This window comes from Dermacentor andersoni, chromosome 8 (genome assembly GCF_023375885.2).
Source record: "Dermacentor andersoni chromosome 8, qqDerAnde1_hic_scaffold, whole genome shotgun sequence".
Taxonomy (NCBI): Eukaryota; Metazoa; Arthropoda; class Arachnida; order Ixodida; family Ixodidae; genus Dermacentor; species Dermacentor andersoni.
Genome location: NC_092821.1, coordinates 47,371,700 through 47,399,223, shown reverse-complemented (window position 1 = coordinate 47,399,223; position 27,524 = coordinate 47,371,700).

Sequence of the window (27,524 nt, the reverse complement as noted above, 5' to 3'; positions counted from 1 at the left end):
CTTAAGGTTTTCCTGACTAACCGTTCACAGTTTGTTTAAGCTAACGAAGCAACCTCTAATCTGAGTCCTGTTTATTCAGGTGTACCACAAGGCTCCGTGCTTGGACCCCTCCTATTTCTCACATATATTAATGACTTACCTTCCTGTGTTTCATCTTAAATTCACCTATTTGCTGACGACTGCGTAATTTACACCGAAATAACTCGCGACGAGGATGTAACCAGGCTACAAGCTGACCTTAACGCCGTTTCTGCATGGTGCAATTCATGGTTGATGGAACTAAATGTTAACAAGTGTAAATTCATGCATGTATCTCGAACTACCAGGGAACCACCTGTGTACTCCCTTAATAACGTTCCATTAGAATTTGTAACAACTTACAAGTTCCTTGGCCTTCACATCAGCTCTGATCTTATTTGGAATACCCACATTACCCTTATAATAAGTAAGGCTAACCGAATCCTAGGTTACTTACGACGCAACTTTTCCAAAGCACCTTCTTCCTTAAAATTAATGCTCTATAAAAGTCCAATACGACCTAAACTTCAGTATGCTGCTTCATTCTGGGATCTGTGTCAAATAAATCTAACGCACTCACTGGAAATGATTCAGTATAACTCTACTCGTTTCATTCTTTCTAACTATGATAGAACCTCGAGTATCAGTGCCATGAAATCTAGCCTTAACTTACCGTCCTTGTCATCACGTCGAAAAATGTTCCGTTTGTGCCTTTTTCATAGATTATTTCATCACCCGCTGCTACGCAACAAACTTATTTCTCCCGCCTCTGTATGTATTGTCCAGACTAGATCACATTCATAAGGTCGGCATTTAACTATGCAGATCCAACGTTTTTTTGCAGTCATTTGTACCACGCACTTCCAATGAGTGGAATCGCCTTCCCGCTTCGATGGCCACTATCGCAGATCACCAATTATTCAAGAATGTCATAGCTAGCACTGTATAACTAGGAACCTTTTTCTTCACATTGTTCAACCTGTACTCACAAACGCCATAGCTAACACTGTATATCTAGGTGCCATTTGGTAAATAGTTTTGTATATACATATATAATTTTCTGCATTAGTAACTCCTGTTTGCTGAATTTATACGTTTTGCTTGTAACCACTCCCCTCTATAATGCCGTAATGGCCCTGAGGGCATGCTAAATAAAAAATATATAAAAAAATAAACCAAATGCTTTTGAACGCGAGAGGTCACTGAATAATAAACTTCCACACTGTAAAACATAATAGAATTACAGAACCAGGAGGACATATTTGGCTATAACAAAACAGTATTTAAGGGATAGTAGCACTATAATAACGGGAAAGGCAAGAAAAATAACACCTTGGGTTATGTAGAGTTTGAAAAATGCATGGTTAGAAGTCGCCGGAAATTTTTCTGGTCACTCTCATAATCGATGGCGTTAGGAAGGTTGTTCCGAAGGCGAATGGCTCTTTGAAGACCGGAGTAGTGAAATGAATTAGTCTTTCTGTAGATGAGCATGAAATTGAACCGATTGTACAACTGTTGTGATCTGTAATGAGGAGTTGATGGCGCCGTATTATGGACGTATTTTTGAAATAATAATAGCAGGGCTATATTACGACCATTATGCAAGGGCTCCAGTGAGAGGCCTAGTTTAGTTTGTGTTATGCTTTTGTTGCAGTCATAACCACCTGAAATAAAGCACGCATCCCTATTCTGAATAGATTCGAGATTTTTGATCAAGTATTTTTGATGGGGAGACCAGACGGATGCGGTATATTTAAGGTGAAGTCCACATCGCGGTCGCTTTAGAAAGTTCCATGGTGCACTCGCAATACTTCTTGCCCTTAACTGGATTGGCCGTTGTCAGGGCAAGGACTACCTGAACACTGTCCCCGTCGCTCGTCGACCGAAAAGGCTGCGAAGACACTTTTGTGGTTCTCGGAAGACGACAAAGTGATCCTATTGCTGAGTGTTTATTCTCCGTCACCAGTTACATAAGCTACTTTACGATTGTCTTTAGAATTATGTAACTTGCGTCTTATGTATCCTAATGATTTCGAAGCATTGGCGCATATGTATGCAATGTGCGCTGAGCAAGAGAGAGTGGAAGTTAGGCAAGTACCAAGACATTTATATTGAGTATCATGCAAAATAGTGATGCTATTTATGTGAATTAGAAACGTAGAATTGGTATGCTTGCGGATAAAACAGGTAATTTAACATATAGAAGCGTTAAGCTTCAACAGCCATGTGTTACACCAAAGCGAAATGGGTTAAATTAACAATGAGTTAATAAGTTAACAAAGAGCAATAAGATAAATTAGTTAACAGCCTTCAAGGAAAGTAAGGTTCCACATCGCGGTCGCTTTAGAAAGTTCCATGGCGCACTCGCAATACTTCTTGCCCTTAACTGGATGATTGGCCGTTGTCCGGGCAAGGACTACTTGAACACTGTCCCCGTCGCTCGTCGACCGAAAAGGCTGCGAAGACACTTTTGTGGTTCTCGGAAGACGACGTAGTGATCCTATTGCTGAATGTTTATTCTCCGTCACCAGTATTTTCTGGTAAGTCTCGCTTTCTTTCGGGGAACACTGTTCCCTGCTCGGCGGGAATGGAAGTGGAGCCACCCGTACTCCCACCTGATTTAGCGGCGCCCGCGTCGGCAGCCTCAAGGAAGTGGAACTGCCTCTCGAGCGACAGCCAGGCTACCTTGATAGCCTCGACCGAGAGTGACGACAGCTCCGATGACGACTACGTGAGCGTCCTGAGTCAGAAAGCAAAGCGGCGGATTCTTAGGGCCTCTGTGCACATATCTACTATGAGGACTCCGCAGAGTTCGCCGAAGTACACCATCGTTTTCTTACCTGTGCTACTCTCCGACGACATGAGGTTACTCAACAGGCAAGTTGCATCGGTTTAACTGGAGGGACTGTTTCCAGATGATACTGAGGACGTCTTGTCAACCCTCAAAGAATGTTGTTGTGGTAGACGTCGCTGAAGCGTCGGCTTTAGATTCTTTGCGAGCTATCACTCTCGTCGGTGGCATGAACGTTCGTACCATCATTCCGATGGGAAAAGAGACTACTACAGGCGTCATATATGACATTGATGCGGCCATCTCAGGCGAGGATTTACCACTTTTGATAAAGCCTGCCAGTCATGGGACCGAAATACTGCAGGTGGCCCGTCTCAGAAATACCAGATCCGTAAAAATTGTCTTTGAAGGTCTTCCGTCGCATCTGAAGGTAGGTCATTTCCGACATGCTGTCCGGCCCTTTGTTCCCAAGCCGCTTCAGTGCAGAAACTGCCAGAAATTCGGTCACGTGAGCGCCGTCTGTTGAAAGTCTAGGATATGTTCCCGCTGTGGGGCAGCACAACACCCTGCAGACAACTGCCAGGCTAAAACTTATGTGTCCAAAGTGTCAAGGCTCCACGACGCCTCATTAAAGGAATATCCAAGAGTTAAGAGAGAGCTCTCCGTCTTGAAGAAAACGGTGAGGTACCGGTCGAATCATCGTGAAGCAGCTGCTTATTTATTTATTTATTTAGTACCCACAGCGCCCATTCAGGCATTACAGTGGGGGGGGGGGGGGCTACAGATGAAAAACAAGCATCAAAATTGCAGGTTTGCATAAATTTGTGTAAGTCAACAACACATTATTATAGGCCGACAAAAAAAGAGGAAAAAAAAGAGAAGCACACAGCTAAATTGCAAAAAAAAGGAACAGTGTAGTGATTAAGATACAGTGCGACAAGGTGAAAAAAAAGGCACTAAAGGAAATTGTCATTTGCAGCTGGGATTGTTTATAGGTCATGATGATTGCTAGACGTACACGGGATATTTACCAAGCCTTAGGGAAGTCAGCAACGTCGTTCTCGACGCAGATGCTCATCAAGGAATTCTGCTCTCCACACACAGAATACGCGTGCCCCAAAGCCTCTTGCCCTTGAACCCGCTCCAACCCCAGTGCAGAATGTGTCCAAACCGCGTGTTGATAATGGAGCCGCTGAAAAGAATGCTGTGGATGAAGCAAGGCCACCACTGCCAAGAATAAGCCCTGTGAAAGAAACCCAACAAGGGGTGGCACCACAATTGCGGCACCCCTCACCCAGATGAGCTGACAGAGGATGACCGCCAAATTGTAACAATGATCAAGTCTTTGATAAATGCGATTCGCACGCTTGTGCGCAATTTGAATGTGCCAACAGCTCGAAGCGCAGTGCAAGTGTTGGATGCCCTGAGCCCAGTGCTTGTACATCTTGCGTAAGCACAATGGCTCTTCCACTGCCTTCACTCCGTGATGAAGTACGTAGACCAACCATTTTCCAGTCGAATGCCAGAGGACTTAAATCACGGATTTCATGTTTGCGCCAATACGTTTTTACGAACCGATTTCTTATACTGGTAATATGTGAACCGAACGTGTCAAAAGCACTAAAGCTCTCTGGATACGAAGCCTTTATGGAGTCGACATGTGGGCAATCCCGCAAAGTAATTGTTTACATCCGTACATAACTAACTTACATTCCCCAACCGGTGCAGCCTCATGATGAAAACCAATACGTGTGTCTCCACATTACAAAGATAAAGTGGCCTTCACCCTTATCGGCGCCTACATCTCCCCATGTAGTCGGTTCGACGGTGACTGACTGCCAGACATCCTGACGGCGACTTCTGGACCCTGCATTATCACAGGAGACTCTAATGCTCATCACGTGGTTTGGGAAAGCTCCGTAATAGATTCCGGGGGCCGGAAACTTGTGCAACTTGGGGCGCTATAACGTAAAACTATTCCAAACTTTTCAATTTCAATTCTGCAATCAACCCTCCGCGATTGGTCGAAAACTTTTTTGGACCACCCCCATTTGACCTGTCTGTCACGCGACGTCAGGAAAACGGCGATAACTCCCCGTCTGATATAACGTGTACGCAAGGATTATGCATGATTTGACCGAACAAAGGAAAAGTAGTTATTTCTGATTCAACGCCTCTTCGCCATTAGCCCTCGGCTATTGGTCAAAAGTTTTCGGACTGCGCCCACTTCACCAGCCTCTCAAGCGAAGTCAAAAAACCACAAAAGCTCACCGCGTCAAAGTGACGTGTACGAGATAAATATGCAATAATATGCCGAACAAAACTGAATTTTTTCCTGAATAGCCATATGCTGCTCCGTTCTGAAAGTAATAAAAGATGGCTGCCGCCGATCGCTCAGGCACTGGCTACTCGCACCTGTCGGAGAGCATGGGTTTATTTGCGCGTAAGAAAACTTTTTGCGTGGCCGTGTAACGTTTTCGAGCACTTTCGGCACGTTTACGACGTCGTTCTGCCGACTCTTCCTTGCTAAGGAAGGTCACGTAAAGAATTATTCTCACACGCCTAGAGTGGTATCTTGAGCGCCACAACGTATACCCCGAAGCCATAGCTGGGTTCAGAACAGGCCGTTCTTCTATTGACTACGTCATCGACCTCGTGACGTCTGTACAACAATAAAAAATATGGCAATCGTATATCAGTTGCACTTGATAGCGCCCATGATAATCTAACGCACGAAGCCATCCTTGATGCCCTGGAAAATAATGGAATTGCTGGACGCATGTTTCGGTGGATTCGGAGCTATCCAAAAGATCCTTTTTTGTGCACAGTGCAGATGGCCGAACCGCTGACCATTAAACTCGCCGTGGTGTCCCGCATGGTGGAGTTCTTAGCCCCACTTCGTTCAACCTTGCAATCCTTGTACTTGGCGACGTTCTACCACATACAGCAAGTACAGCGGCTAACCGGCACTCTTTGTGATTGAGGCACTCACCCGCAACAAGAACGCCATCCCCTCTGTGGTGCTTGAAAAAGCCTCCTGTGTACCTTGCGGTTCCTGGAGTAGTGAAGAAAGCAAGCCTGACCACCTCGCCTCTCAAGCAGATTACATTGGAAGTTTTGCATTGTTCATACGCTAACCGAATCCATGGACGGTTAGCGTATTTTGATTTTTGACACGGACGGTTCCGTCTCGAAATTTCGACGGGCGCCATTGTTATACCATCTCAATCGGTCGTCATCAAGTTTAAGACTTCACACGTAACGACATCTACAGGTTCCGAACTGGCCGCTCTTCGCGCTGCTGTCGAATACATTGAAAAAGAACCCCCCAACAAACGGGCAATATGTTGTTATTCGAAAGCAGCTCTCCAGAGGTTGCAAGGTTTACGACGCGGCAATTATGAACAACTGGTAACTAAAATCAACGAAACTTACCATTGCGATTCTGAACGAGGAGGTGATATCATGGCTGCAGGGACATTGTGGCATCATTGGAAATCACCTCGCCGATGACGCTGCCCGACATGCACAGGATGGCAAACCGACACTTCTTATACCTTCATCGAGACCAGACGCTGCAAGAGAGCTTCGCAGTCTCGCTCATACCATCACGTTAAATTACTGGCATACACCACAGAACTCCTAGTGTCGTTTATACAGCCTCCACCCATCACTGAAGCTTAAATTAGCAGCAAACTTTTCACGACGTGAAGCAACACTGCTGTGTCGGCTGTGGGTAGGAGTAGCATTCACAAACTCCTACAGCTATTGTATTGCAATGGCGGACTCACCAATGTATGCTAAGTGCAAATGTGAAGAGACCATCAGTCATTTTTGTGCCACTGTTCTCGCTTTGATAACCAACGCAAGACTCTCCAGTGTGCCTTGAATAGACCGGATGACTGGCCATTTACAGAATCAAAGATCATGGGAGCCTGGCCTCACAGCTCATTAGCCGATAAAGCAGTTCGAGTGCTTCTTCACTACCTGAAGGCAACAGACTTGAGTGCCCGACTATAGACATCCTACACCTAACTTAGTGCATGTGAATGTGCGGTATAGACTCATGTTTTCTCTCTCTTTCTCTCCCTATTCCCGTCCCCACGTGTAGGTTAGCAAACTGGACTCAGTCTGGTGAGCCTCCCTTCCATTCCTTCTTCCCTTCTCTCTCTCTTTTTGTCGTTCTGGGCAGCGACTGCCCTGTGTGAGCGCCTCAGCCGTAGTGGGGTCCACGGTGCGCGTACGTGCTAATTCAACCCGCCTTTCATTCCTCTCTCTCCCATCTTTCTATTCCCCTTTATCCCCTCCTCCAGCGCAGGGTAGCTAACCAAACGTTCTTCTGGTTAACATCCCTGCCGTTTTCTTTGGTTTCCTCCTGCCTTGCGGCTCCCTATTTTGGCTTGCAATAAATACGTTCCCTCTACTGAAACAATTTCTGAAAGAAAATAACTTTTGCGCGTGCTGCGACCATTGAATCTGGAAAATGACGAAAAAAATTCAAAAAAAGAATTTGGGTCAGCGTGGTAGACAGGCACTGTGACCTATAGTTCACCGCTGAGCGTAGAATGCAATAAGCCATGCACGAAGGCTGAGAAATACCGAGCGTCATTATGCGGCTGGCAACGTTGCTTGGAGAAACAACTATAAAAGGCACGACAAAAAGTTATACTCCAGTCGCGTACGAGAGGGCCGGATTCTCGCTTTAGAATCGTACTTCGTTTCATGCGACGACTGAAGCGGAAGTGTTTTCGCTGCACTAGTATGGCAGAAAAAGGCGTGAATGAAAGCGAGAGCCGAGCTACAACGCTGTATAACCCTCAACATGTATAGAATTGGGACGAGGCGTCGTTTGTTATGTGGCAGTATACTGTAACACACGCACGTGTGTTGGGGTACGAAGCTGAAGATGGAGTAATGGAGCAGAAAAAATCGCTTTTCAGGCTCTTGACACGAGCGGAAAAGAAAAGAAATATATATACATATATATGGGGAGGAGAATTTTCGCCGAAGCTCTTCTTACTCATCTCTGCTTTTTGTAACCGGCTCATCTCCTCCGCAACGTTGTCGCTTTTCTTTGTCTTTTATTTTGTTTGGGAGCGAGAACATGTTTTGTTACACCGCCTGTTTGCATGGGGCCCTCAGCATCGGATGTACGGTTGTTCCCGCAAGAAGGATTTCACGCACCAGTTGGTGCTACATGAGAACTGTGGTGTTCTTGCTAGGCTAAATTTAAGCTGACGCGTAGCGCGCTAGCATTCATTCACTTCTAATACCCAGAGTGGCTTTAGAGGCAATAGCGTAACGAGAAACTACTTTATTTCTATCAAACAAATTCATGGTCCAAACGAAAAAAATGCTGCCGCAGACAAGTTGACCAGACAGTGGGTGCATACAGCCACAGGGAAGTAACCGCCATCCAAATAGATAAAACACATATACAGAACAAAACGCAAATCGATAACTGCCATTCAGAATCATGGACAGAATAATAAAAATAAAAAGTTTAGATTGCGATAAAGATGGGCAACATGTGGACACATTTAAATTTAAACGAGAGAAGCGCAACAGGGAAAAAACTATATTCATGTACCGCGCTGCGCCGGCAGACTAAGGAATGTTCTGATTGCCAGGGCGAAATTATGTTTCCATATTCAAAGCATACAGTATGGGATATAGCGCAAGGCTCGTCTACTTACATTGCGCAGAATAAAAAATACATATAAAGTACACGCGGAAATCAAATAAGTGAACGTAGACGCTGCTATTTGTGGACTTTTACAACTTTACTCGAAAAAATGTTCAACGGAGGTCTCAGAAGGACACAAGAACTGGTTCCAAGAAAAATATCCGCCAAATGAGGTATGCGGATCAATCTATCTTAACAAATAAAAATGAAACTTTTTCAAGCTGATGCGCTCACTCTGTTGTGCTGTTAGCCTGAACGCAGAGGTGGATTCAGAGTAGCCTGGATCCACCTCTGCGGAGTGAGACTGTGGAGTGAGGTTGTGAAGTATGGTTGACGGAGATAGACTGTGCAGCTGCGCACGCATCACTAGACAACACCAGAGCATTGCAGTGCAGCACGTAGCAGCTGGCCGGTGGCCCTGCCTTTTTTGGTAGATAGGATCACTGTTTAGCAACGTCTGCTATCGAGCTAGTTGATACGTGGATTTTAGAAATGGTTTTAGGCGCGAAAATAAGACACAGACAACAAAATAAAAGACACGGACAGTGCTACTGTCCGTGCCTATCCATATCGTCCACGTATGCGGAATAAAAAATGGCCGGTTCTAATGAAGCATGAAGTGTGGTCATGTTAACGATAAAGAGTGCGCAGCTTAGAACGCCTCCCTGGGGTACACCAATTTCCTGTATAAATGGACTTGACAATACATTCTCGATTTTTACGCGGAAGGTACCATTGGCCAAATAGCTTTCTATTAGGTTTAGCATATTGCCACGGATGCCCGTTCCGGATAAGTCTCTCAAGATTTCGTAGCGCCACGCTGTGGCATACGCCTTCTCTATATCGAGGAATATGGAGAAGAAAAAGTATTTGTGCACAAATGCGTCATTGATATTTCTTTCAATACAAACAAAAAGATCGGTTGTGGACCGCCCTTCTCTGCAGCCATACTGATGGGGGTCAAGCATTTATTTCAATTCCAAGGAAATGGATGCGTCGCCGATGAATCATTTTTTTAAATAGCTTACAAAGGCAACTTTTGAGAGCTATCGCGCGGTAACTTGCCACAGAGGAAGGGTCTTTGCCCTGTTTCAAAACAGGGACCACAGTGGCTTCGTTCCATGCGGATGGAAGGTATCCGACAGCTCTAATAGTGTTGAAAACTGCGAGTAGTGTAACTTGTGAGTCAGCGTGTAAGTTTTTGATCATTTCATACATGACTCTGTCAGGTCCCGGTGCAGAGCTCTTGCTTGTGATCAAGGCGGCTCTCAACTCGGCAATACTGAAAGGACGGTTATACGGTTTAGTCTGGCGGCATTTACGTATGAATGACTTACATTCTTCTATGTTTCTATTTGAGAAAGGATTGTGAATAACGGGTTGTGCTATACACACGCACAAAGTGCTTCCCAAGTGAGTCTGCTTGGGTTTTAAAAGTATTCCCCTTGGTAATTCAGCAGAGGCAACGGTGGGGTTTACTGCCCTTTTAGCTTTCTGAAGCTATTCCGCGCTTTTACCTCCGGTCTGTAGGAGTTTATACCAGTGAGGAAACTCACCCAGCTTTCCCTCTTTGCCTGACGCCTTCTCCTCCTTGCCTGTGATTTAATGTTTTTAAACTGAATGAGATTTCCGGCATTTGGAGATCTACGCAATACGCCCCATGCTTTATTCTGCCTCTTTCCAGCCTCTGTACGGTTCTCGTTACACCAGGGAACACGTCTTTTAAGTGAACCACTATTAGATGGTGGGATAAACTTTTCAGCTGCATCAATAATAAAAGCGGTAAAATGTGCGACAACACCGTCTGTACTAAAAGCATTGATAAAATATCGTGCTAAACAGGTTGATTTCTCCAAATGCTCCCAATCAGCCGATGCTAATTTCCAAATAGGAACACGGGGAGGGTTGTCGTGCTTCGTTATTAAGTTTAAAGGTAAGGGAAGTGGTCATTTCCAAAAGAATTATTTATGACATTTCATTCCGGATGAGACAGAAGAGAAGCAGAGCCAAGTGCTAGATCTATCGAGGAATACGACTTGTGTTAGATGCTATAATAGGTTTGCACCTTCTTATTAAACAGGTGGGCACCAGGTGTAATAACAAAATGTTCAATGAGTCGACCTCTTGCGTCGCATCGCGCGTCTCCCCATAACCTGTTTTAGGCGTTAAAATCACCCACGAGTATGCAGGGTTCCGGAAGCTGATTTATGAGGTTATAGAAACCTGTTTTTTTGAGGTGATAGTTTGGTGATATGTATATGGTGCAAACAGTAACCAACTTAGTAAGAAGAACTCCCCGCACTGACACTGACTCAAGGGGTGTCTGTAAGACTACATGGCGACAAACCACAGACAGGTCTGCAACGATTGCCACACCACCGCACGACGCGTTAGCTTCGTCACGGTCTTTTTTGAAGATGGCGTACTGACGAAGAAAGTTTGTGTGCATTTCACATGTGCCAATTCAACAGACAGCAGCTCGGGATTATGTTTATGTGCGAGTTCTTTAACGTCATTGAGATTGTGGGGAAGAGTCCTTATATGCCAATATAGTATTTGTGTATCCATTATGGAACTGTTTTTTGCAATGTGTTTAAGAGACGGAGAATATGTTAGCCCACAAGACCCTTTCCGGGCCCCATGACGCGGGATTTGTCTATTTTGGCGCGCTCCTGAGAGCTGCGCCGATCGTTCGGCGTCAGAGACGCCGATACACTTGGCGATGTATCCGCTGCCTCCACCGAGGCACTGGATGCCCGCTATAGCCGTGTACGCTCGCGGGTGTTTCGGGTTTATCTGCGCGAATATGGGCCCTTGAAGCACTAGAGACCGTAGACCCTTCGGACTGCTGGTGTTTGCTGGGTGGCGGAACAGCACTTGCTGATCCCGCAGTAGGGGCGAGTGGCGATGCCGCCAGTACACTCTGGATGGTCCTAATGGCCGCCAAGAACCGTTGTGGCCGCGACCCCTGTCGTGCCACTACGGAAAATATAGGTCCGTGTACAATAGAAAGACGCTTGCGCGCTTCCTTGAACGAAATGTTTTGTGTACTTTAAGGGTTATAATTTTGTTTTGTTTCTTCCATGTAGGACAGGGGCGAGAATAAGCAGGGTGTTTACCATCACAGTTTGAACAATGAAGTGGGTCGTTGCAGTTGTCCGCCGGGTGGTCATCGGACGCGCACGTTGCACAGGTGGTACGGCCTCGGCAGCTCTGAGAGTCGTGACTGAAACTTTGGCACTTAATACATCGTCCTGGATTTGGAATGAATGGTGTGACATTAATTTTTCTGTAGCCTGTTTCGATGTTTTCGGGGAGTGTGCTGGCACAAAAGGTGAGGATGGGGTATTTTGTGGGAAGTGCCTTACCGTCTCGACGGATCTCTATTCGTTGCACATTCGTGACATGTTGTGCCTTCCAGGCCTCCAGGAGGTCTGCTTCAGTCAGTTATAGCAGATCCAGCATGATCGAAGCAGTTGCGGATTGTGTCTCGAGTCACGTCTTGTTGGAAACTATCCGAAGCCGGCGGAGGAGCGCGTTTAATTACGTCTGTTTGGTTACAGATCGCGCACGCTCAGAGTTCGGTATATCCACTGGCTAGTTCGTTATAAAAATTATATTTTGCATGCATAATACCAGGACGACTTCGAGTGTTTGATAGAGAAGATATTTTGCTGTAGCAGAGTTTGTTATATTGGGGTTTAACTGTAGCTGGATCGCAAAATTTTTTTCGGTGATTACAATTTCCTCGTTGACACTTGCACTCAATACAGTAAGCATCCATAGCCCTGACTATGCTCGACGGCAAACGGGAAGTGATCTACAGCGACTCCAGTCCGCCCATGAAAGCCTTCGAACGTGGCGTCGTCTCCGGCCAGGCGTTACGCATGCTCCGTAGCGCGGATCTGAGCACGCTCAAGCACCACGCTGTCATTTGGTTCCCTAGCCCTCTCGGTCGGGTGCCGGGAGCCCAACCTCACGAGATCACTCAGGATCTCGTGCGAGTGGGCAGGCGCAGCATGCGCGCTTGCCGACTGCGCTGTCCCCAGGCAGCCCCATCTCGTCCAGCTAGACGACAATCGGCGCGCGTTCATTAGTACTGCGAAATAACAAAACAATTCTACCTTGGGCGCCGCATCTTCCAGCCACCACACCTGAAACTTATCAGGCCGCAGGCGCTAACGCTATGATTACTACCGACGCACATGTAACCAAAGCCCGCCAAATTACAAGTTTTCTATCCCGACGCGTATCCCAGCGACTCGTGACCCTCACGCGGAGGCACGGCGAAACTCGCACACATGCTCTGGGAGTGTAGAGATGCTCTTCGCGACGCTACATCGGACAAGCGGGGGAAGTGCCTCAGAAGTTCACTACTCGCTGATCAGCAATGGGCCGTCCATCAGGCCTCCAAAGTGGCCGCCAGATACTCTCTGTCGGTCCCTACGTGGAAGACGCCCTCTACGCGCTAAGCGTGTCCTGCAGCACCACAATAAAGTTTGCCAGTCCACTCCAATATACGGGCAGTCCATTATTTAATACCTAAATATGTGATTGGGGAAAATACGAAAAATAATCAGACTTACTCGGCACATGTTATTGCCTTGGTTCGGTCCAGCTGCGTAGCGCATGCGTATATTTAAGCTTTGGCACAAGTTGCATCCGGACACATGGTACACACATATATATATATATATATATATATATATATATATATATATATATATATTGTTACGTAGGAAGACGCAGACGAAAAGCTATGTACAAATATATTTACAAGGAAAATACGCTGCGCTTGGCCAAGAGGCAACAGCCCGCGCTAGCTTCTAATCGTCGTCGTCGTCTTCACACTGCTGGCCTTTCGTGATCGCGCATATTGTGCCGTAGCACTACCCCCGGCTGCAAAAGCGCCGTCCCGGAGCGACTAAAGATCGGACTCGGAAGCAGTGTAGTAGGCCTTGAGCCTACTGACGTGTACGACATCACTAGATGCCACAGGAGAGGACGAGGTTGAGGCCACAGGAGCAATTTCGTAAGTCACAGGCGTCACCTGGCGCAGCACGCGGTAGGGCCCTGTGTATCGCGAAAGGAGCTTCTCTGAAAGTCCGACGTGACGAGAGGGCGACCACAGGAGCACGAGCGCACCAGGTGAAAACTGTACGTCACGATGGCGGGCGTTGTACTGACACTGCTGAGTGGTCTGTGAGGCCGTCAGTCGAGCACGGGCAAGCTGGCGTGCATGGTCAGCGAGGGCGATGGCGTCGCGCGCATACTCGCTTGTTGAGACCGCAGCAGGAGGAAGTGCCGTGTCTAGGGGCAAGGTAGGTTCGCGACCGTACAGTAGATAAAAGGGAGAAAATCCGGCGGTGTCGTGCCGGGAAGAATTGTACGCAAATGTTACGTAAGGAAGGGCAATGTCCCAGTCGTGGTGGTCCTTGGAAACGTACTTGGCCAGCATATCGGTAAGAGTACGGTTTAACCGCTCTGTCAGGCCATTGGTTTGAGGATGGTATGAAGTAGTCAGTTTGTGTTGAATGGAGCAGGAACGCACAATGTCAGCGATAACTTTCGAGAGGAAGTTTCGACCACGGTCAGTAAGCAGCTGTCGCGGGGCGCCATGAAGCAAGATAATGTCACGCAAGAGAAAGTCCGCGACGTCAGTGGCGCAGCTGGTAGGGAGAGCCCGAGTGATAGCGTATCGGGTGGCGTAATCAGTCGCGACGGCTGCCCATTTGTTCCCAGAAGATGACGTGGGAAAGGGACCGAGCAGGTCTAATCCAACACGAAAGAACGGTTCCACAGGGACGGTGATCGGCTGGAGATGACCGGCAGGTAGCACCTGAGGTGTCTTCCGACGCTGGCAGGGATCACAGGCAGCAACATAGCGTCGAACGGAGCGAGCGAGACCAGGCCAATAGAAGCGGCGGCGGACGCGGTCGTACGTGCGGGTTACCCCAAGATGTCCTGAAGTGGGTGCGTCATGCATCTCAAAGAGCACAGTCTGTCGTAGCTGTTTTGGCACGACAAGAAGAAGGTCAGAGCCGTCAGGGAGGAAGTTCCTTCGATACAGAATGCCACCCTGGAGGACATATCGGCGAACGGATGCGTCGGTAGGCGTAGAGCGCAGATGCTCGATAAGTGCTCGCAGCGATAGGTCTCGGTACTGCTCATCGGCGATGTTACCGAAGGCAGAGACAGAGAAAATGCCGTTGGCGCTACTACTGTCGGCGTCGTCAGGCTCGTCGACCGGGTAGCGAGACAGGCAGTCAGCGTCCTTGTGCAGTCGGCCAGATTTATAGGTGACAGTATACGAATATTCTTGGAGGCGTAAGGCCCAGCGACCAAGTCTTCCTGTAGGATCTTTCAGTGAGCATAACCAGCAAAGCGCGTGATGGTCTGTGACAACGGAAAAGGATCGGCCATATAAGTATGGGCGGAATTTCGCAACCGCCCAAACTAGGGCCAGACACTCACGCTCAGTGATGGAATAGTTGCGCTCCGCGGGTGAGAGGAGCCTGCTGGCGTAAGCGATAACACGGTCGTGGCCACGCTGGCGTTGTGCCAGTACTGCTCCAATTCCGTGACCGCTGGCATCAGTACGGACTTCGGTAGGCGCAGAAGGATCGAAATGGGCCAAAACGGGAGGCGTTGTGAGAATGTCGATTAGATGAGAGAATGCAGAGGCCTCGTTATCGCCCCACTGGAAAGGAACGTCTTTTTTCAAAAGGTCGGTTAGTGGTCGTGCTATGGCGGCGAAATTTCTCACGAAACGGCGGAAGTACGAACAAAGGCCGATGAAGCTGCGCACATCCTTGACACACTTCGGAACAGGGAAGTGCGTAACAGCATGGATCTTGCCTGGGTCCGGTTGCACTCCGTTCGCGTCAACGAGATGTCCAAGGACGGTAATCTGGCGACGGCCGAATTGGCACTTCGATGCGTTGAGTTGCAGACCGGCTCGCCGAAAAACGTCCAGGACTGCTGAGAGGCGCTCGAGGTGCGTAGCGAACGTTGGGGAGAATACGATAACGTCGTCCAAGTAGCACAGGCACGTGGACCATTTGAAACCGTGAAGAAGGGAGTCCATCATGCGTTCAAAAGTGGCAGGGGCGTTACATAGACCGAACGGCATCACTTTGAATTGATAAAGACCGTCGGGTGTGACAAAAGCAGTCTTCTCGCGGTCGAGATCGTCCACGGCAATCTGCCAGTAGCCGGAGCGAAGGTCAATAGAAGAGAAATAGCGAGCACCGTGGAGGCAGTCAAGGGCGTCATCAATCCGAGGTAGGGGATACACGTCCTTTTTGGTAACCCTGTTAAGGTGCCGATAATCCACGCAAAAGCGCCATGAGCCATCCTTCTTTTTGACCAGCACTACAGGTGACGCCCATGGACTATATGATGGTTCAATAATGTTCTTGGCAAGCATTTTGCGAACTTCTGCGTGATTAACTTGACGCTCAGCTGGTGACACTCGATACGGGCGGCGATGAATAGGAGGGGCATCGCCGGTATTAATGCGATGTTTGACAGCTGTAGTTTGGGCTAAAGGACGATCGTTAAAGTCAAAAATATCGTGGTAGGAAAACAGAACGCGGTAGAGTTCACGAGCGTGCTCGGAGGGCAAGTCGGGGGCAATCATTTTCCGTAAGTCAGCGATGGTACAATTTGCCGACTGCGATGGTAGAGGAGTATCGGATGAAGTGTCGTCTACTGCAATGGATGCTACTGAGTGATCCTCGAATGAACAAAGATGGGCCAAAGACATCCCACGTGGCAGCACTTGTGTCGTCAAGCCAAAGTTGACCACTGGCAGGCAGACGCAATTCGCCGTAATAGATAAAACTGTATGGGGTACTGTGATCCCATGTGTAAGGAGGACGTCTTGCATAGGAGCCGCGATGTAGTGACCGTCGGGGACTGGTGGGGATGACACTAGGTCAACGTAGGTCAGTGCCGAAGGTGGCAAGCGAACGAAGTCGGCGGAACTGAGGCGACTGGGGTGTGGTTCAGCAGGATCCAGAACAGGCAGGTCAAGGCGGAGAGTACTGGCGGAACAATCGATGAGAGCAGAATGTGCGGAAAGGAAGTCTAAGCCGAGGATGATGTCGTGGGGACAGTGGGCGATGACTGTGAATAGCACGATTGTTGAGCGATCGGCGAAGGAGACGCGGGCGGTACACATACCAATTACGGGGGCTGTTCCGCCATCGGCGACACGGACAACAGGCGTCGTGGCGGGCGTGATAATTTTCTTGAGCCGGTTACGAAGGTCAGCGCTCATTACGGACAAATGCGCCCCAGTGTCTATGAGAGCAGACACAGAAACACCGTCGACTTGCACGTCAAGAAGGTTCAGATGAGTGGGCAAAGTCAGTAGAGGATTTGGCGGCGTAGGGAGCAATGCAGCGTCACCTCGAGGCGCTGCATCGTCTAGTTTTCCGGCTGGGAGCGGCGTCCGAAGGGAGTCGGCGAATAGGAGCGACGGGGCTGGGGAGAGCGAGATTGTCGTCGTTGGGGCGAAGGCGAACGAGAATAGGGGCGGTTCGTTGCAGGAGAATCAGTGGCGGCATTATCGGAGCGTGCGGCATAGGGACGAGAAGGGCCACCTGAGGGGCGAGAGTAGGCAGTATAAGTAGGCCGGCTCGGGGAACTCCAGCGACTACGACAGTGCCGAGAAATGTGCCCGATTCGATGGCAGTGGAAACAAATAGGCTTGTCGTCAGCAGTGCGCCATTCAGATGGGTTGCGGAAACGTGGTGGGTAAGAAGATGCGGGACGGGGCGAAATCGAAGAAGCCGGGCGGGTATTAGGGCGATGGGCCGAGCAGATGGTGTGAAGACCCATGTTTTCAAACTCCTGGCGGACAACTGCCTGGATCAGTGAGACCGTGACTGCAGATGTGTTGGTGGGACTGGAGTCGAAGGCAGCCGGATAGGCGGCCTCGATCTCACGCCGGACGATCCTGGTAACATCGGCAGTGTTGTTGGGACGAGGAGCGTCGGCACAGGAAGATGTCGCTGGGGTGTTGTCGTACTGCTGCATGCATTTCCCCGAGGCACTACAGATGCCACTCACCACCTTCGTTCGACAGATTTTTGTCATAGCATACTGTTTCGTGAGCCACCTGAGCGTGAAGCTACCTGCTCGTGAATTAGTGATGTTATTAGTTCATTTTCATTCGTTTAATTCATTATGAGTGATGTGTTATACCAAATATGCATGCATCTGTCTCGCGTGTGTCGTGACATAGGGCTCTGTTGACGTCTGCACACGGCCGGAAAGCGCCTTCTGCGCGGCAAGTTGTTGACCGTAGGGGTTGCCGAACAAGTCTCGAAGCTGTGTCTTAAGTGAATCCCAACTGGTGAGCTCATCTTCGTGCGTGCGATACCAAACTCGAGGTGTGCCACCGAGGTAAAAGACTACGTTGGCGAGCATAATAGTAGGGTCCCACCGGTTATTGCGGCTGACGTGTTCATACAGGCTGATCCAGTCATCGACGTCTTCCCCATCTTGGCCCGAGAATACGCCAGGATCACGGGGAGCGGGGAGAGTGATGTAGGTCGTCGAAGTGGCAGCAGGTGTCGGAGCCGGCGGAGTCGGGTTGTCGTCGCCGGGAGCCATGAAGGAAGGCTCGACGTACCGTCCACTGCGAAGCTCCGTGACGAGGTACAGGGAACGTCCACCTCCACCAGATATGTTACGTAGGAAGACGCAGACGAAAAGCTATGTACAAATATATTTACAAGGAAAATACGCTGCGCTTGGCCAAGAGGCAACAGCCCGCGCTAGCTTCTAATCGTCGTCGTCGTCTTCACACTGCTGGCCTTTCGTGATCGCGCATATTGTGCCGTAGCAATATATATATATATATATATATATATATATATATATATATATATAAAAGTGTGCACTAAATATCTAGTATTACTTATGTATTCCCTCGACAAGTATGCTTTAAGGAATTGGGAAATAACGCAAATTTAAAAGCAAATTCAGCATCACATATCAGCTGTGTAAACATTGTAGCAATTTCACTAAGCTGTAAACTTTGTTATCACAATTAGCCGGTTTATATGTCCTACGTGAAGCAATTGACAGAGATACGACACTTTGTTTCGTGCCCAGCCACGGAGTTCCAAACATGCATTTTCACGAAGCGTGTGAAAATACGTCAATCATACGCGCGAATAATGCTGTTTGTCTTTTGAAAAGTGCAAATGATTCATGGAGAAAGCTCTTCCGCAATGGCATTGCCTTAAGCTTCAAACTATCTTATGAGTGCAGTGGTTAGAATACATACTGAGTTACTTGTCATACATGCATACTTTCCCGAATACACGCTTACTTTGACAAATGACTACGTGGAATCATGCGCAAGCAGGGTAGAGAATCTACGTGCTATATAGCCAACTTCAACGGCAATGAGTGCCAGCGTGGCTGACGGTTCGCTACGCCACCAAATGGAGGCGTCTGGAAATGTCCGTATAGGTGTTAATTGCGTTATATATGAAGTGGTAAAGCATAATATGCATACATTTATTACAGTCTTCTCTTGCATACAGTCTTCTCTTGCACCAGCACACCAGCACCATGCCCACTGCCCAGTGCCTTCAGTACATTGCATTCTTTTTTTACCGGGCAAGAAGCTTTTCCGCACTCAAATTTCTCAGTGACAAATAGCAGCAAGCAGTGCGTCCTCATAGCCACTCGAAAGCCGCCACTATTTCACCACCGGGTCATGTCGTGTAGGTGCGTTTAATGCCACATTTTACCGCGATGGCTATTCCCTCGTATTTTACACGCGCTCTCTACCACATGTAAAGCAGCACTATAAATTAAAATAAACTCATTACCCAACGTCTCGGGGATGTCGTTGTCTGGAGGCCGTGAAGGCACAGTGCTTTCCGGTCATCTTGCCTTGTCAGGTGTAGTTGGAGAAAATGATTTTCGCCACATCAGCTAAACTGCCGCAGAAACAAAAACAGAAGCGAAAAATAAATTCTCGACTGGTATTTAACCTAGCAACACAGCACAGCTACCGGATATTTTTACGAAACGCTGACAAAACGACCAACTTGCAATAGTTTCTGCGCTTCTTACATTAACCACCGATTGAGAACTAGTTATCTTTGTGCCGCGAGTTTGGCGACACTGAGGGTAATTTCTGTGTGCACTTTACATACGTTCTGCTCTATCCATTTGTGTATAACGCACTGAACACAAACGTTCCACTTAAGAACGTTTGTTTTGTTAAAAACCAGAGCCCTCTGCCACGCCGGTAGCGTGATTAGCGCTGCCACTGATTGCATTCAAATTCAGCTATTGAATGTTCATTCTACATCACGTTTACCCACCTATAACGTATAACCCCACCTATGCAGCATTCGTTAGGTAGAGATGAAACAGAATCAATATGTATAGGTGCACGCACGTGTAAGAACAAGTTTTTTTTTATCGTTTGCAAAAGCACCTCCTTTCACACGACAACCTCACTCGCACTGCTAGTTACCAAGCTTTTATTAGTGGTCTGCATAACGGCATGATTAAAGTAGTCTACCGAAGAAGCGGCAAGAAAGAACTCCTTTTGCGCGACAAAGTAGATGAGAACTGAAGTCACTTGAAGAGTGGTCAACAGAGCTAACTCTTCGGGGTAGTGTTGCTCTTGTCTGCTTCGTCTAGTTAACGTTTCTCATAAATTGTGCACAGCTGCTTGTGACATTACATCTCATGTACATGTAAAACAAAAAAAAAAACTTTGAAGTAATGCGTTCAACGTACGTTTAGCCACAGCATCTTGTTAATGTAACAATTTTCGGCAGTCTTTCTTTCTTTTATTAAAATCTAGGGCCTTATATTGAGTTAACCTTCGTACACTCCGTATAATTTACATTTCTCTCTCAGAGGCAACAAATTTCATTCGACTAGGCTCAGCGCTTGTCTGTTAATAACATTTCTTACTTTTACATGTATTTGAATAGGGAAACTGGAGTTGGCTCTAAGTTATAGCTTCATCTCAATGTTCTTGAGGCAGCGCCAAGGACTTGAAAAAACTAAAATGCAGTGGCTTGTCTCACCATTTGTTATATATTGTCGGTGACGCGGCATCGAGCGAACATTGCGTTTCCCCTCGCATGGTTACTGTGGGAATAGAAAACAGTTTCACAGCGTTCACGCGTTCCCTTGCCGTTCGCCTGCTCATTGAAGAGAGGTGAAAGCTGAAAAGCATCAGAGGGCAAAGTTTATGGCGCGCCCGTCGCATTCTCGTGGGTTTGCCTTCGCGAGCAGAGAGGTGTAGCCGTGTGCAGCCTTGCCCTGGCCCTGTGGCCAGCTTTTTCGGTAGAACTTGCCTAACGGTCGTTGAAGAAGACTGTTTTCTGTCGTCTTGCAGCCGTCCACAATGTGAAGAAAAAAAAAGTGAGCCGATGTGCTTATCGTTCAAAGTGGAGTCCGCCATTTTCTTTTCTTATTTTTACCTTAAACGGTTGAAAGCTGCTTTTCCTGTATTGACGCAATGTTCCTTTCTTCATCAAATATCCGCTGCACACAAACGTGCAGGTAGTGCAGAGCAGGCAGAGTTTGCGACTGCTACATTTGACGCGCGTGCCTTGTGCGTTTTCCGAGCCGTGGACAAAGTAAGTCGGCGAGAAAGACATGATCACTAAACTAAACTGTACCAGATGACGGTGGCACGAGAATTTCAATTCGTCTCAAAGCGAGAAAGGGAGAAACATTTTATCCCTTATTTTCACCATTGAACCCTTGGTTGGCAAATGTGCAGTAGCTCCAGGGTGTTACTTTAGCACAACTGTATCGTTGCTAGCACTGCCACAACATGGTAACGAGATGGAATAACTGAATAAACAGCATTATCTTTTGGGAAAATGTGTGTTCCAAAAACACGCCGAACACAAAGGGAGGGAAGAGGACATGCTGTCATTTTCTCAAGCAAAGAAAAAACGAGAGCTCACAGCTCCAAACTTAATGCCAGTATGCCAATATGGGGCCATGCATGAGACATTGTTTCTTGTGGCACAGACCACTTGACAACGCTCCAAATTATTTCATATAAGAAAAAAAAAACACAGCACCTTTCCCAAACTAACAAAAGTTATCGTTTACGTTGGGTGACATTAAAACGCTAAATGACAAGCCTATAGGATTAACAATATATCTACAGCGATTATTTCTGGTACTCACGAAACGCGATCTTGTTCAAGTGTTCAGCACTGCGCTTGTGCTTAACGCTCGAAAATACATATTCAGCCGCTGCATTTGTTAACCTCAAAAGGGAGACAGTGAAGTCATAAGAGAAAGGTTGGGAGATTCACATTGCAATGCCCGGAGCCGAGTATTAGCCAGCAATTTCAAGCTCAGTAAGATTGTGAAAATTGCACATGAGTTTACATTGCATATTCGCAAAAAGAACGCTAAATACAATTAAAGTAAACAATAAGAAAGCTTCTATAACAATTTTTGCAAGAGCGTTGCATCAACAGAAGACGCCTGCGAAACTAGCACCTAATCTGCCTCGCAACCCATTCCTTGTCGTATCTCCTCTTAATCAACAACAAAAATAAAACAGGGTCGAAAATTTCTCCCGAGCTGCTAGATGCTCGTGCAATAGTGTGCGTCAAAGTCCCTTTGATAAGGTTCAGCGATGTCGATAAGAATGCCTGTACACTATGCTGTATACCTGTACAATCTTGCGGACTCTTTATGCATGGTACATTGAAAGCTAGCAAAACCAAAAAAGAAATAAAAAAACACCTTTTGTATTCAAGGTAATAATATTCATAGAGCATACCACTATAATGCCAATTTTCAAAGAAGGCGCCCAGCTTTCCGAAGAGGAAAAGGAGTAATTATCTAAGCGGTGTAGCGACAGCCCTGTGATTGATACATCTTTTCCTGAAAGCAATGCGTCTAATGAGGAGGATAGGCGGATCTATCCTTTCAGAGGCGTGACGGTAATCGCTCTGTCCTACCGTCTCCTTTTAAGTGCGGCGATGAACTTGCCACAGAGCCAAGCCCAGTGTGTACTGTTGGCACCTCAAACGTGTTCGTGGAGCGTTTCGACAAATAATTCCGTACCTACATCTCTGCGATGGTGTCATAGACAGTGCTGGGAGCTCGGTTTAGCGGAGGCAAGTAATAGACGTTTCGACAGCTTGAGGAGGAAGAGTAGACTGTCTTCATTCCATCGTAAAAAAGGTTTGCTGAGTGGCAGCGGTGGCGCCCCTGTCGGGCAGCCACCTCAGGTCCCAAGAAAGAGCAGGGTTCAATGACCCCCACGTGGAGACCAAACGAGGTAAGTGAATTACACATAAGGAGGGGAAAAATCACAGTGAAAGACGGTCGCTACAACAGGAAGCTCCCAAAGATGGAATATCGGGAACGGCTAGATTCCATCCACCACCACAACATTGTCCTTCTAAAGTATGTTATCTTAATGATGAAAACGATGAGACGACAAGAAGTGTTCTGTTGTCTTATTTTCACCACAGTATGAGCACAAGGAGGAGGGAGACATGGAGATCGATGTACATAATTGTTTAATGGAGGTATTCGACATTAGAATTTCGCAGAACGTTCTACTAAGGAGAAATAGGAGGTAACGATGTTGGTCACCATTGTTCTCTGTGTCCCGCGTCTGTTTACCTCGGCGTCCGCAGAAACTCACTGCCTAACACCATTGTGTGGTTTATATATATATATATATATATATATATATATATATATATATATATATATATATATATATATATATACAGTGAACTCTCACTTGAGTGAACTGCAAGGGACCGAAGGAAATAGTTCACTTAACTGGAAGTTCACTAAACTGAATATTCACTAGACCAATATAAGACATGGCATACATAGTCAAAACATTGAAGTGCAATTAATGGAGCAAAATACATGGTATCCATGGGGTTAGAAATGTGTGAAATTGTATTTGTACATATCAACAAGTACAAGGCTCATAACAGTTATAATGCTGCCTTTCTCAGAAAAAAAATCTGTAATCTTCTTCTTCACTTGTACTTCTAAAGCACAGGAAGTAACAAAACTGTCCAAGGAGTCAATGCTTTTGTACACTTCTTCTAGCACAGCTTGATGTCGATACACAAAGTCTCTCAACTTTCCAGTGAACCCTACAACCTCAGCTAGAGTTATAGGGCTTGAAACTTGCTCGGCAGTTGCCTCTTCTTCGTCGCACTCTTGTTCTTCTTCAGCACGAACACTGGAAACAATCTCTAGATCTGTCTGTCCAGCACAGGTAATCAGTGCACTGTCACACTGTGCATAGTCTTCAAATGAAGTATTGCTATCGACTTCCAGCTGATGACATATCTCTGTCCACATCGCGGACTCTATCATCTCGTCGCGCTGTTCCTCAGGCTCGCATTCATTCTTCACGAGGGAGAGGCCAGACTTCCGCCAGCAGTTTCTAATGGTAGCCGGAGTTACTGACCACCAGGAGCCTGTCACCATCTCGGCCGCCTGCCTGACGTTGATAGGGGCATGGCTGCCAACCCTCAGATTAATCAAAATTCGCTTAACCAGCCGCCGTCGGTACTCCACCTTCAAGTTTTGAATGATGCCCAGGTCGAGCGGTTGAAGCACAGCCGTGCAGTTAGGCGGGATGTATTCGACACGCACATTGCTGAAATGGACATCAACAAGGTGGGCTGAGCAATTGTCCACTACCAGAAGAATGTTTCTCTTTGCCTTCCTCATTTCCTCGTTCAGGGTCAGGAGCCATTCGCTGAATATATTCCTGGTCATCCATGCCTTTTTGTTGCTTTTATAGGTACATGGCAGTGAAGGGAGACCTTTAAAACATCGTTGTTTCGCGTATTTCTCTATCACTAGCGTCTTGAGCTTGTGGGTGCCACTGGCGTTGCAGCACAAGAGCACAGTAATTCTAACCTTTCACTGCTTCCTGCCTTTGCAACTGTCGTCCTTGAAAGCCATTGTCTTGTTTGGAAGAGTCTGATAAAACATACCAGTCTCATCCGCGTTGTAAACGTCGTCAGGTGAATATCCGATAATGGTATCGCGAAGTTTTTCATCCCTCCAGGTACTCGCTGCCTCTTGGTCGGCATCCTTGCTTTCGCCGCAAATCGTTTTCCACGCGATCCCATGACTATCCCGAAATCGTGTAAGCCATCCACTGCTTGCTTCGAAGCCGCGAACGTCCAGAAGAAGAGCAAATTCCTTCGCTTTGCCCTGTATCATAGGGCCGGACACTGGAATGTTTTGAGATCGTAGGTCGCGAAGCCATACCGCAACGGCATCGTCCACTTCTTTGAAGTTCCCCGTGCAGAGTCGTTTCCTGGCGGGATTCATCGAAGTTTCTCCTTCAAGCTTCGATTTTTGTTTCACAATCGTTGACAAAGTCGACGGTGCAATTCCATAGTCCTTTGCAACGTCCACTTGCCTTTGACCGTTGTCCAGGCGCTGAAGGATTTCCAGCTGTCCGAGAGAGACAACCGCTTCCGTTTCGTCACACTCATCTCGAAAGTGGCCACGCGAATTGCCGTTGTTACTCAAACTGGAAGGCTAAAAACACACCAGCGGTGAAAAACACACCACGTGGGTCTTTTGTGTGCACACGCGGAACCGACGAGACTGGAAAGAAAGAGACGACGATGCCTCGTTACCGTTAGTTTTCCGCGCCGCCGCTTTGCCCCAGTGGCGCTGTGTCGTCAGCGACGTTACATTGCCGCTGGAGCGGCGGTTTGATGAGGGCGGGCATGGGTTGCGCCTGCACTGCAGGGCGCAAAACTTCGTTGAACTGATCGTAAAAATAAGCCTTGGTCCTCTGAGCGATTTCGTTAAACTGAAATATTCACTGTTCCGAAATTCGTTTAAGTGAAACATTTTCGCATAGAATCTATATGAAAACTGCCGGGGATTCTTAAAAAGTTCGTTATTCTGAAATATTCGATAAACTGACGTTCGTACAACTGAGAGTTTACTGTATATACATTATGACGACTAAATAATGCCAGCAGGCACTGAAGACCTCTGGCTTCTCATGGTCTGACTTAATATGGAGATGCATTTCCCGCTTCAGGCAATGCTATGAACGTGTTTTTTACGCACTATGCTAGAAAATGGTCCTAAATCTCAAATGATATTGTTTAGAGCTTCGCTGTTATAAGAATAAAATGTCGAAATCACCGGAATAAAGCCGTCATTTTTTCCCTTTTATAGGGAAAGTGGAACTTTATTACTAGCAATTTATCGGCAAGCACTATAATGTTTAAATCCAATGGCGGTTCGCAAGCGCTCGGCCGGATCACGAAAGGAGCGCGTCTTTCCGACTGAGATCGCCCTCGTCAAATTTGCGAATGGATTGCGTGCGCAACCGCGGGGGCACATAATACAGGGAAATCGAGTGAGAGAGCGCATGGCTGGAGGCGGATCGGGTAAGCCTCAGCGCCATCACCACCGTCTTCCTGATCATCCCGGCATTCCCTGCATTTGTTTTTGTTCTGTGTCGGAAGAATCATCACTGGACTTGGCAGCTTTTAGTGTCTGAGTCGGAGCTGTCACAATCCAGGAGCAGGAGAAAAAACGCACGGCGCGACGTAGCGTCCGCATTTTCCATGTCGTCTATAGCTATTATAGCTGCCCGCGACCGGAAACAGGTGACCGTGACAGGAAGCGAAAGCGGGTGAAGGAAACATGTCACGCGGACTTGCGGTCCAATCTGCTGATATCGGCGGCGCAAATATTTTTCCTCTGCACAGCGATCCGGAATCGGCGGCTAGTCCCAATCTGCCACTGGAACACACAACTCACGCTCTCATTCTGCCATTGGAATAGGATTGCTGCATTCAGAGCAGAAAGATTTTATTTAGATCTACCATTGGGATTCAACGTAAGTGTTTTCGCGGTGCTGTTTGTAACTCGGTATCGCGAGTCTCAATTTTTAGTAATGACGAGATAGCATGTCAGTATCAATATGTTACTGTGGGCTTTTTAGCTAATAAACCCATTAATATGCATATATTGAGAATAAGTGATACCTCTACATTTTATTTATCCGTCAACCGCCAAATTACCGCGTTATTTTCAATATATACTATGGCTTTGTATGGGGGAATATAACAGCACCGATTATTAAATTGTAGAATGTTAATCTTCATTAAAATATTGTCCTACATTGCAAATTATAGAGCAATGTGTGGCCGATGCGGAGTTTGTATCATCGACCGCTGCTCCTGAAGTGGGAGCTGCAATCCTGGGCAGTCTCCTGTATTTACGACCCGCAGCTGTAGCTCAGAGGCTATTGCGTTGCGCTGCTGAGCTCAAGGCCACTGGTTCGAACCCTCTCGAGGCAGCCGCATTTTGTGCTGAGCGGAACGCTGAAGCGGTCGTGTATCTACATTTAGGTGTACGTTAAGGAACCTTAAGAGGTCAGGGGGCCGAAAAAAATGGATTTCCGGCGAGCCTGTTGCAAAACCACCACTAAAACTGCTGAGGGGGTAAGCAATGCTTTATTACTTGATAGCAATGGTAGTAAACGTAACGTCGAGTAATGGTAATTATGACAGCACGCCGTCACCCATAGCGGTGTTGTAACAACATTAAAATCAGTTGCTAGGACCGTTATATATATAGCCTAGGAACGTCTCTCCCCAAGTCGCAAGCTGCAGTCCGGCCGTCAGCGTGCGCAATACTAATCGTTACCGTGAAACGTGTGCGGGGAGTGCTACGTGCTTCGCACTGTTATCAGGAGCGCCCAATCATCACTTATGTGGTTCAGATGATTGTTTTGTGCTTGTCTTTATATTGAAACATATGCTCTTCTTTACGCTGCATGCGGGGTTCCAAAGAATGCTTGCACTGTTTGCTTCTTTTTGTTAACTGCTTGAATTCTCAGCCTTACGGGGGTACGAGCCACTGCTCCTGGCCCAGCACTGCCGAAGGGATCGGTCCACACTTTCGCTTACCGATGCGGACACGAAATATGCGGACCAACTAGAGGCTAACAGTTTCGCTGTGAAATTCTTG